General features: G+C 33.3%; 1 pseudogene; it reads right to left on the bottom strand.

The window, feature by feature from the left end:
• Nucleotides 1-3,498: 3,498 nt before the first annotated feature.
• Nucleotides 3,499-12,945, bottom strand: LOC134265917 (angiopoietin-1-like; annotated as a pseudogene).
• Between the last annotated feature and the right edge of the window lie 519 nt (nt 12,946-13,464).

The raw sequence follows: 13,464 nt of genomic DNA, 5'->3' as shown, positions 1-13,464 counted from the left end.
GAACTTTCTTTCGAAAGTGCGGGTATAAAAAATCATATTCAATAGAAAAATTGTAATCGAACACCAAGAATATGAATAAGTAGCAAATAATTTTGAAAAGGAATGCACATTTGGTCATTTCATTATAGATATCACAAAAATGTACACACGATCACACGATCTTCAACACGTACATCTTTGACAGACACATTTCATCAAGATATTATACTATTCAGTAGGCAATTGAAGATTTATTAGGATTTTAAAGCATGTGTTCCGGGAAAGCACAAAATATTCAAAGCTTACATAGTGATTATTTTTATTTCAGACTGTCTTCAAATTAAAGGTTAACAAATAATTTTAAAAAATTATATAATCAGAAATTTTAGTGTATCTGCTGATCAAATGGATTCATCGATGCAATAAACTCAATGAAGAACAAGCTAATTCAGAGAATTTGTGTCCCCCGCTTAGGGAAAAAGTAAACCTTGCGCTGTTCGGGGGGGGGGGGGGTGGAGGGGGGGGGTAGGATCCCCCTGTCTGTATTTGTAGAATTATTAAATGTATATTGAAGCAAATAAAATATGCCAATATGGATATAAAGATTTGATCGCTTATTCTTTATTATGCGTAAAGGAGATTCTTTTCTGTATGGAATATTCATGATTTTATGAGTTTGACAAGCCAGACCTCGTAAATTTTTAATTCCACATGCTGAATACTATCATTTGGTAAAAAAAATATTTCAAAAAAAGAAAAGAAAATTGATCGTCCGGGATCGAACTCGGGGACTCTCACATGTGAAGACATACCACTACACCACGGAGCCGCTTTAACTATGCGAAAATTATATGCAAAGATGAAGTCACATGCATGTATATATTCACGTCGTTCGGTATTGTCAAAATTTTACACAATGCATGGTGTCTAATTTAACCTTTATTAAACAGTTCAGAACCTGTTTTATACGTAATAACTCTCCTCATGCCCCTGTACTAAAAATAGCGACATGTAATACAATAAATACTAATAGAACAAACGGGGCGGGACACTTTGAGAGGGGTTAGAGAGGTCCTATGGATTTTTGGTATACAATTACATTGCAAAAGCTCAAAATCTTCTTGAAATATCGCCCAGAAAGGATAGAGTCACACAGAGACAGAATGTATAAATTTACGACCTTGAATTTTAACCTTTTGACCTCAAAACCAATAGAGATCTTCCTTAGGCCACATGGAATTGTTATGTAAAATTTCATTGCAAAAGCTCAAAGGGTTCTCGAGATATCATGTGGAAACGAAAGTGTTTTAACAGACAGAATTTGCAAATTTATGACCTTGACCTTTGACCTTTTGGCATCAAAATCAATAGGGTTCTTCTTTACTCCATAGGTAGTTGCTATGCAAAATTTCATTGCGAAACCTCAAATGGTTCTCGAGATATCGTGTGGAAACGAAAGTGTTACAGACAGACAGAAAGACGGACGGACGGACGGACAGACCCAGATTAATATCCCGAACTTTTCAAGCGGGGACAATGAATTTATTTTCATCAAAATGAAGATAAAGGCCTTTCACGATGATCCACGTGCTAATACCATGGATCCTTTTCACGTGATAATGTCTCCGGTTTCTGCATAGTAGGTTATGTATCCTTGTGTCATTCCCAAATAAGCAAATTCAAAACAATTTGTACTGGTTGGAAAACTTTTCAATTTTTATTAACCATGCACTTTAACAAGGTCATTATTATCCGGAAAATCACGAGGAGTATCTATTGTAAACTCTTTTTCTTATACTAGTATAATCATAAATTGTCAATTATCTTCTAAGAAAGGAGAATGAAGTTGACACATAATAACAACAATTAATACTTAGATTAAAGCAAGTTTTTAATATATTTTACTCATGATTTAAAAAAAAAATACTGAACTAATTCAAAAACAACGTCTCATTTCCACATGTGCACTTCCTAACACAACCTCAAATAGATCGGTCGCTGCTGCAGATAATAATATCATAGAGGTATTGCCTCTGCAACTGGTACCTCCCGATTAACTCGGCATCGGACAGAAAGTACACTGGATTGTTTCTGTCTAGAAACAACCTCAAACATCTCTTTTGTGCATTTTATTAATCACATCAAATAAAAAAACACAGCCATGATGAATATTTTACTTACCATATCAACAACGTCTTATAGGACAACTTTGTGACGGAACTGAATACTTGCGACAGCCTCCTGATGGCCGTAGACTTGTGACCGATTTTCCTCGTCACTCGCAAGTCTCAAACGGTCGTATGTCGTAAGTTCGGTCGTAGAACCAAATATACGACTGACGACGCTTTGTAAAACGGGTCCTGGACGAGACTTTTTTGGTGAAGGGTATTTGGTCCTTTTATTGTTTCTCCACAACAAAAGACAGTCAAACTGTGAAATAAGTCGTTTTTGACTATACATGTATATATGATACATGTATGTTGAAACTAGAGGGGTCCAGTTATTCCATTAACATGTAGTACACCATAAAAAACAAAGTCAATTTTGGCTTTGTCTCAGCAATGAAATATAACGATCTTTGCATTCTTTTTTTATTGATAATTTCCTTTTTCTTTCTTATGTTTGTATTTAATCAATGCCATTTGCAGCTACAAAAAAGCTCCAGTCTCGATTATCTAGAACGTTCTTCAGTTTTCCGAAATCAATAAAGAAACCATCTCCAGACTCTGAAAAATGCTAATGATTTTTTTTATATATCAATATTGAAAAATGAAATGGTTTATTTGATAAAATTGAAAGAGAGAAAGAGAGAGAGAGAGATAATACAACAAAAATATTTTCTGATTCCTAATCAGTATAAAATTTTAAATTGTTTTATTCGTTCATTTTCTGATAGGATTATCATTTCTTTACTTCTTGTGTGGAAAGATAAACAACTGGATTTACATATTTTTTGGATATATTCTTTATCCTCATCTAATCTAAAATACTCAGCTACAAAGGGAAAATAGATTACGTTTGTATCTGTTCTTTCAATAAGAAGCTATCGGTTCCTTTCATCAATGTGCCTAGCTTGCACGCGGACTATATACATTATTATACAGTATGATTTTTCTTTATGCAAACAATTTATAATGCTTGCTTAAGATTGCTTTATTTTATTTGAAAAAAAAGTTGTACTACAGTATAATTTTTTTTTTGTTTTGGGAAGACAGACAATTGATATAGATCTACGAGGGTTGTTAGAAAAGTTCGCGGACACATTGAATTACGGAAAATCTATCGTGTTCTGTAAAGTATAACGTATGTTCTGTTAATTTACTTTCAATTAATGATAAGTATGCAAAAAATCAGATGAAATTAATAAAATTTCAAAATATACAACGATTTTTATTTTATATGAACTAGATAAACGGAGCACCTCTTGATATTTCTACGACGTCATGTGACGTCAAACAACTTGACAAACAAACCTGTTACTCTTTTTCAAAGTAAATCTCTTTCAGTTTCACGCACTGTTCATGCCTTTTTCACCCATTTATTAAATGTATCTTTAAACCACGCATTGTCAAGTTTTTGTAGAATGTCTTTTGTAGCATATCGTAGATCTTTCAGGTCCAAGAATTTCTGTCCACGCAGTTGTGCCTTTTGGTATGGATATAAAGCAAAGTCCATAGGCGCAAGGTCTGGGTTGTATGGGGGGTGCTGCAAGAGCTCAAAATCTATTAAATCAATGTCCAGCATGGTTGACTGTGCAGTGTGTGCGGGGGCATTGTCTTGGTGAAATATTACCGAGTTTAAATTAGCAGCAACTTCTGGGCGTCTCTTTCGTAAGGCCTCAATCAGGTCACGGGGAACAACCTTCAAATGAAATTGTGTAATGTATTTTGAAACCATTTCTTAATTTGAAATCGCTCATTACAAATAAAAAATTGCTAAGACACATTAAGAAAATAATTAAATTATTTTGATTACTTTTCAGTAAATTATCATCGACTCTTATAAAAAAAAATAATTTACTTTTTTTCAAAGCTAATTTATACATGATTTTATAACGATTAATAAATACCTTCGAATAATAATTTGCGTTGACGGTCTGCGCACTGGGTACAGCATGAGTTAAAATCACCCCCTGCATGTCCATAAACATGATAAACATGTGTTTTCCTGCGGATCTTGTCACCTTGGCTTTTTAAGGTGGCGGTGATCCTTTTCTCTTCCACATGCTGGACTGTTGTTTAGTTTCTGGATCAAAATGGTATAACCAGGTCCCATCGGTAGTGATTATTCGCCCCAGAAATGCCTCACCTTCATTTTGCCAGCGTCTTAAAAATTCGCTAGATGCCGAAACCCGCCTTTGTTTTTCATCCACAGAGAGCTATCTCGGCAACCATCGTACACAAAGTTTCTGAAAGTTCAGATTTTTGTAATTATCTGGTGTATGGTTGGAATACTAAAGTCGAATTTGTCTGCAATGTCACGCACAGAGACTCCCCTGTCATTGTTCAACTCCGTACCGATTCTTTGAAATTATCACTCACTCATTGTAATCTTCCGGTGCGATCATCGTCGAAAATATCAGTCCTTCCATCTTAAAACCTCTGATGCCATTTGTAAACCATTGTCCTAGACACATGTGGGCCATCACCAGCAGCATCTAAGAAGATTTTGGTCTCCTTCGACGATTTTCCTGCCTGCACACAGAATTTTATGACGGCCCGGTGATCAAGACATCCATCGACGTTAATTCTTTTGACTTCTTTTCGAGAGTTGTTCATTCATATTTACGGATAAAATAGTTAGAAAATCTTCAATTTAATTGAAATTTTCACAAAATGACGTTTGACTTTTATTGTGACGTTATATAAAATATCATGCATTTTTATGCGCTAAATATGTACATTATTTCAATTTGAAAAAATGCGAACAAAATAAAAACTTTAAAAAAAAGTGACATGCTCAGTGAAGCGTATCTTTTCATAATAATTAGGCTGTATATTTTGAGTGGAGCATTGAAAACAGTCAAATCTTCGCATATTTATTGCAAAATATGTCAAATTATTATCTGCCAAGTTTCGTTGGTTTCCTGCAAATAGCGCGCTTACAATAGAACTTGTCCGCGAACTTTTCTAACAACCCTCGTATATTGTTCTAAGCAGAAGCAGAATGTAGATGCATGTCCATTACAGATAAAAAAAAAGGATGATTATGTGTAGATGTAATATACTGAGACTAATTTTTCTTTAATATATAATATGATTTATAATTAACTCCAGTTTCTCTGTCTGATCATCATTACAGTCTGTTTTAACGCTTCACTACGCTTCCAGTAACACCATACCATGTACTTAGGACTAAAGAGAGCAGACTGAGCGTACTGTCCGTTAGGGTTTGAGCGGTGACATCCCCTGTACCACCAGGCTCCGTGATATTCTGTAGCACAGTTACGACCATCCCCGTCGTTGTCCTGGTCCTTAGTGCTGAATTTCATTCCACTGTGATAATCCAGACTGTCACCTAGAACAAAATATTGATAATAAAATCACCATTGTTGAAATCATTTTACCTGGACAGTGTATATAGCAATGTCTTATAATCTTTATTAATTTTATCGAATATGTTTGTTATGTAAAAATGTGTCAAGTATATGTGGATAAAATACTGTAAACATATTACATTTGGCTGTGTATTCTTTTTAGCCATTTTGGCGGAAGGGAACTTCCGCTAATTTAAGTACAACGCTAAATGTCTTGCACATATATACATAAATAAAAACATTGAGAAATGCGCAAAATCAAATCTACGCTAACTCGTTCAAAAATCAATTTCCACCAAATATGGTAACCGTTAAATATAATACATTTACAGTATGCTTCTTTTTTGAAATAAGTTTATTTAAAAAAAAAATATGAAATAACTGTCTAGTCTGTTGGATTTTATAGGTTATTTACGATACTATGCAAAGCACAGCACTATTATATAAATAGTGCTGGGTATGTAAATTAAATTATCCGAATAAAATTGAGAACATAAAACTAAATTTATGAAAAAGCTCTACCCGCTGTTCCTGAATAGCCAGACACACTTAGTCTGTATTTACTGCCTTCGTCTCCGACATAAAATGTTTTGTACATTGGCTTTGTCACCATTATATCTTTGTAGCTCAACCCGGAGTTCCTGGTCCTTGTTCTTTGTCAACTCATAGATTGCGTTATTTCCTTTAAAAGAAATTTTATAACTCTTAAATTGTCCTATAGTAGAATGTTCCTTATCATTTGATAATATTATATAAAAAATCGAAACAGTTTTTAAAGAACCTATGGTCAACAAGATATATCCCTTACTCTTAAATTTTTCAAATTTTCAAATTGTTTTTGAAGTAAATATGAATTTTATAAATAACGTTTTTCTTCTTCTGTGCGGATTTTAAGTACATCTAAGGGTATATAAATAGGTTTAATGTAAAACTTACGAAGGTACATGTATAACTAAATTATAAAACGATTTATTCTTGTTTTAATGATGTGGTAATATTGTTTTCTTTTATGTTTATTTTATTCCTACACCTTACGTTAGCTGATTCATAAAAATCTATAAAAAAAAAAAACAAAAACAAAAAACGAACTTTAAGGACAAAAAATAATCCATCTACTCTTAAAAAATCAGTGAAACAGAGGCCAAATATTACATCTGATTGAAAAGAACGTTTGAAGGCTTAAAAGATCTGTAAAATAAAGTTGCATTAAATTATAAGGAAATTATAACTTATATATTGTCAAATAATGACCTTGCGTAGAGAATAGTGATCCAAACTCCTCTTTGATAAATAACAGAAAATCTTTCACTACATTTAAACTTTACATTTTAATTAACAAAATATTGTACAACAAAATAAACTGCATTGGTGTGTGGTCGTCCGTGTCCCCCGAATGCCGGTAGTCTATGGTTCCAAACGGTGTTTGGGATACACTACTGTCTCTTGCCGCTAAGGAGGCTCAGACACCCCTCTCCAGCGCGAAGAGATTACACTCCCCCTCTCCAGTGCCGAGGAGGTTATACGTCCGTCTTGCGTTCAAGACTATGAGATGTGACTGGTACCGGCCGCCATCTCTACACAACTTTACAGGAATGATCTATGAGACCAATTAAATATCATACACAGAATAATAATTTACACTGTGAAACGTTACAGTGCAATATGTACAATGCAATAATTGCTATACTTCACAACAGTTATTATAGAACATCGAACAGACAAATAAAGACACAAACAATCCACCTTACTTTTAAGATTCAAGCAGTTTTCGAATACAATGAACTATAAATAACAGAACTTAAAAATATGAAATGGAATAGCTTAAAAATGCATATGTTAGAAATTCCGTGTCTGGGTGTTTTAAGATATTTACAACTTTATAAAATGATAAAAACAAACGCAAATAAGGCTCACCTCAGAGAAGCAGGACCATACCATAAATTCTAATAAGGGTTGGGTTGAAATACCCTCAGTAGTCTGCCATGTGTATAATACAAATCAAATATGTAAATCTTGAGAAGTTTTGAAAACGTCCTTCTACCTGGACTGCCGTGTCCAAACTGAAGCACGGGCTTACCAATATTTTAAAGGTCCAGTGATTTGAGGTATAAAACGGGGTTAAATAAACCCAGTCAAAAATGGAGGCTCCCCACAGGTGAATACAAATTACTTGCGTGTTCGATTAGAAGATTTTAATGTGACATATATATACTTCTTAAGAAATGTATGTACAAGGTTATTTATATGATCTAAATGATACATATACAGGAAATACATTTTCATTTGATATGTGTAAATAATCTTTTTTAACATAGAATGTGAGACTTGATATTTGGTTTACATTTTGGGTGACTTACGTCTCTTACTTTAAATTATTTAGAATAAACCTTTGGAAAAGTTGTAAAATAGAATTTACCTGATTAAAATGTCGAAATTTCTCAAATCTGACACGTTGTTATTTTAAGAAATGCTCACTCCCCCATAGCACCTGATCCCACCTCTGGTGTTTTAGAGGTCCATGTTTCCTCTGCTACTATTTTGTAATGTTTAATGGAAGTTTGAGCTCGAATACTTTTCGTTATCTCCACATATCTCATCTGAATTACACCACCATATATAGAAGATAAAGCAGCATAATATACACGAGGTTTCTGCTTTACAGCAGTTGATATTTATGTGACGATTAGTGACAGGGGTTTGGTCAGGCTATTCCTTGATCTGGAAATCTATTGTTGTAATAATTTTAATTTCGTTCTACTATATGCATATACATTTTGAATAAAACATTAATTGAAAATTTTAATTATACAAGCTTACGAAATAAAACTTAAATGTGGATGTGGTTTGATTTTTCAAACATTCATATCTTATGTTTATATACTTTTAGATCTATAGAAGAAGATAACGAAAATTATCACCTGGGAGGAAGACCACGATGGCAAATACTAGTGCACCAATCCAAGAGCAACTTTCCGGTAGACAAAAGTCCAGAAACAAAGTTTGAATGGAAAAATACTGAGAAAGCAAACCTCATCTCCGCAAACTGCTTTTTTCTAATATACGGAATAGTGTTCCACGAGATACACATCATGGTAATGAGACAAAACTGCATGAATCATCGAATAACAACACTTCTGAGGAAAAATTAACTATTTCAAAGTTGCAGCAAGAAGTACAGACGCTACGGCTTGACAATTTATTTCACAAACAATTACTATATTCCATAAGTGCTAACGTCGAAGAAGAATGGAGAGAAAGCAGAATGAAACTTCAAGAAAGGAACAACACCGTTCTAACCCTGAAAACCGAAAATATTCAGCTTTTGAACATATAGGGATTGTATTTACAACGAATTCGTGAACGTAAAAATGAGACTTATAATGATCGTTCAATCAAAATCCCAAATAACGGACAAAATCTACAAAATATTCATTTCCGACATCATATTTATTCAAGCGAACAAACATCTAGTGTACCGATGCAAACACGAGGGCGTGTGTTACTGGGGCAAGAGGGTATTGTCACAGATTAAAATGTATCATCAAACATTTTGACAATTACTTTGGATGTTTTCAATATAAAATTCTGCATATCTGTTATTAATTTAGTGATTTGTCATTCTTGTTTCAATCTATCTGATGTATCTATCATTGGATATTTAATTACCTCATTTAGCCATATGTAATATGACCAGATGGACTGTGCTTTGTGTGACTTAATTTTTGTTTATCTAAATCATAATCTTTAACTCTACTTGTAAATCAAATAACTCATGTGATATGTTACTCAAAATTATCAATTATCAATCTTGTCTATAAATACAAATTTGTGTTAACATTCAGGAATTCGGAATCGGGATGCGCTTGTCCTTGATACTGTCCGAACCAACGAGAAATAAAGGTCTGCAAATCGTAAGGTGTTTACCAATAGTCCACCCTATTGGCTTTACAACAAGCACACGCATCTAAAGCCAGTGTGTGATACGTGGTTGTAAATCCGGGCATCGATATCAATTCCGGTTTCTCTTACAGCCGAGCGAGTTCTACCATTTGATTCCCCTAACTTCTACAAGATTTCCCAAAATTAAGAAAAACAACTATCATTTCGTACACGCCGCTATGAAACACAGCCTTTGGCCACAACGGAGACCTGTGGACTATTACTTTTTACGTCAACATCAAGTTTGTGGCCGATGTGGAATTCTCCATGGATCCAATTGCCGTGCTCAAATGGAGAAGTGTTACAAATATAAGAGTCACGGTCACTATGCAAGAATGTGCAGGGCTGTCATGTCCTCCCCTACACTTTGAATATACACTATGGCATTGAGACAGAAATCATCAAATACGTGTAAAGTTAAAAGAGTTGAAAATACTTAGACAGTTTACATCATTATCAACCAGGAAGAAAAACTTGACAAATAAGTAACACAACGCCTGCCTGAAGCTTGTCTGTAAGTTGCTTGTTAATTCCAACAAGTAAAGCATATCGGTAATCCAAACGGGATGTAACTAATGAATTAACTAGCGTTTTGCATGCATCTTTAGTAATGTACTTCCTTATACGTCCAATGTTTTCTTAGATTGAAATAACATGTTTTATATAGTGCATTTCAGTGTTTTTACATTGTTAACTACATATCAAAAACATATTTTTTAGAAACTTTTAATTTTACATATTTTAAAGATACACCTTGCAATTTAAATGTGACATTAACCTAACCTACCAATCCAGTAGTTTTTAGAGGGGTCGCCAAATCCTTGTTTATATTCTGACCACGTCCTGTAAAAGCTTGTAGATTTGTACTGCCTTCTTTGTATTGCCTGAAACATTAAATATATTTATAAAAGTTATGGTAAAACACGTGTATTTATTTTGTATGCAGATTAAGTCTATCGGTAAAGTAGATCGATTAGTTGTTAATTTTTAACGGGTGAATAGGTTGAATCCGTGCTACGCATGATTCAGTCGTATTTTTCGGGTGTTTTAAGTCATTCGAAGTTCGCTGCTACATTGCAACAGACTGATCCCCCGTCCACCCACCCCTTCCTGTATGATATTTTGTACATGTTGTTCGTATTAATGTTGACTTGTCGCTTTATTTGAGTCTTTTTCTTTTGTAGAATAATATGGATTTCAGAAGTTAAACTAACGACTGCGCTTTATATAATGTATACACATATTTAAAGTTTGTTGCACTCGCGCATACGAGCTCACCCTACATAAAGTGTTTTTGAGTTTTATTCATAAATAATTCATGTTCGTTTGAACTGGTGAATTTTGAACATAAAGAAGGTTTATCTTCGATTTGCTTTGTTATAAAGAAGGTTTTATCTACAAACTCGCACATGCTTCTTATAGTAAGATACATGCCTCTTTATAATTCTAAAGAAATTAGTTTTGTCTACAAAGAACACGTAACTGTTAGTTGCTACATATAACTTACCGTCCAACCACCTCCCTTTGTTGTCATGTCACAGTACACTTTCTTCTTTCGTTTTCCATCCGGATAAATTGCGTATACACCATCCTTTCCTTTCCTACCTGGATTTTTCTTTAGTATAGTTGCACAATCTTTGTACTTATTAACTAAAGTTAATAAAGCATCTATGTACTGTATGTAACATGTATATGCAATATGAATTTAAAAAAAATCTATTTGAAAATAAGCATCTTCTCAAGCCACGGTCCGGAGTCCGCATATAGCTCTCTCTCCTACCCGTGGCTGCTTGATCACAAAAAGTGTCGTAATCTTAAATATTTATGCCTCTCATATTGACTCAATGACAACATTCGTTTCCATCGCAATTGAAATCAACAATTTACATCAGCGGTATACAACAAATATTTCGTACACTGCGATTGTGTATTGAAAGGTCATTATCCGACTATGCTTTACTCGCATTGGTCAATATTTTAATTAGCTACAAAATATTCTCTTCTCCTTCAACCATGGTCAAAATGGCAGAGGATTGTACATTTTCGTCGTGGTTTGCGACGGTGCAAAATAAGATGAGAATATAAAAGGTTTTTTTTAAAGTTCTGAAATTATTAAGAGCGGGTTTATGTCTTGCAAAAAAAAAATGATTTTTACGCAAGGAATTTTCAGGAAAAAAACCATAAAAAAATATTATTCTATATCACTTACTAAGTTGTTATCAAATCATATATCATAACTAATGGTACAAAGACTAATTACTCATTACAATTTACCATCTCGAAATCCATCCGTTGTTAATTTTGACACATTATATGTAGAGACGACATCCACTCTGAAGGAAACGGGATGTACAGCCTTCACGTTGAATCCAGTCAGTTTCCAAAACCAGCGAGAACTTTGAAGGCGCTGATAAAGTTTTGCTGCAAATTTTGCAACAGAAAATAATAATAATAAAAATAATAATAATAGGTACATAAATAAATACATCTTTTTAAAAAATGAGTTAAACTTTTTAAGAATGATGAAAAAAAATTGAATGTATTTTAATTTGACTAGCATCTTTTAAAAATATTTTCTTTTTTATAGTAACATGAACATGAAGATAATCATTGCTTTTTTTTTTTTTTATTAAATAATGAATAATAACGATAATAAGTTATTAATAGTTATACATTTATTACGAAGGTTAATATACCCATTTATCAGAGAACATAAAATAGAACATGGAATTTGCTCATATCCTTCAGGACAATAATTACTTCTTTTATTGATCTGAAAATTGTTTAGGATCTGGATTGTTTACATGTTATTTTCCTCGTAAAATAAATCAGCGGAATGATACATTTTTTTCATTATAGACGAGATACATTGCGCATAACAGTCTTTCCGATATTCATACCCCTCCCCTTTCTTAGATCATTTGATTTACTACAACTATTTCTGAAAACTTTTAAAGATTTGAAATAGATCAAGCAGACACAATCATAAAATTTAGAAAAAAGAAAATCAACAAAAATGTTCCGACACAAACTGGAAAAGGAGAATTTCCGCCCTACCCTTTTGTCGCAAAGCTATTTTGTTATTGTTTATTTTTTTCTCATTTACAAATACTTCAATACTTTAAAAATATGGTTAGTTAGACCCATGAATCGCTTTTATCAATTTTATAACTTTTTTAGTTTTATGACACAGAAAGCAAGCACAGTTAGTATATAATACTGTATAAAAGTGCCATGCGTGTTTTTAACCCTGCAAAGTTTTAAAAGGTGTATTTCCTTTCTGAAAACGTTCGTTCTATTTTCACAATCTAAATTATAGAATTAAAACTTGATGCGTAAAATTCCAGACCTACCTTATATTAAAGATGTTGTAAAAACAAATATTGCAGAATTGTAGAATACTTACCTTTGTAAGACGGAGGAACAGTGTCGCCATTCGAGTTAACAGATATAAGGACAACACACAAGATTATCTGGAGTACAGACTTCATACTGTTCTATACACGGTACAGCCATGAACTACCTTTATATGTAAGTTACCAATGCAATCTCATCATTATTGTGAAAGGTGACACCTTATTCATGCAAGAAAAATTGATTCTTTGACAAATCCAATGCACCCTAAAATTATATATATTAGTAGAAAAGGTTTCAATGCCTTCTTAAAAAAAATAATTTACATTAAACTACTATTGTTGTTAAGTTTCCATCCCACATCCCACCCCAAGGACAATGTAGTTCACAGGATCTTTTTATATATTTATTTTTATTTACTTATTTATTTATTTGCACAAAATATATTTTTATTTGCATGACAAAATTTAGTGAGGAGAGACGGGATTTGTATCGAAACATAACAAATGTTTATTCGTGATGTGCATTGTAGCATGTATATTATTACGATGATAAGTGGGCGTAACATAACATGCGTCATACTGTTTGGCAAAGCTTGATCAGCATAAACGTCGCGGAAATCGATACATACACATATATGTCCAAACTTTAACATT

This window comes from Saccostrea cucullata, unplaced genomic scaffold, assembly GCF_032062105.1.
Source record: "Saccostrea cucullata isolate Sc308-1 unplaced genomic scaffold, CSIRO_AGI_Scuc_v1 ctg10012, whole genome shotgun sequence".
Classification (NCBI taxonomy): domain Eukaryota; kingdom Metazoa; phylum Mollusca; class Bivalvia; order Ostreida; family Ostreidae; genus Saccostrea; species Saccostrea cuccullata.
Note: the sequence above shows the minus strand (reverse complement) of the source record. Positions and strands in the feature narration are given on the sequence as shown.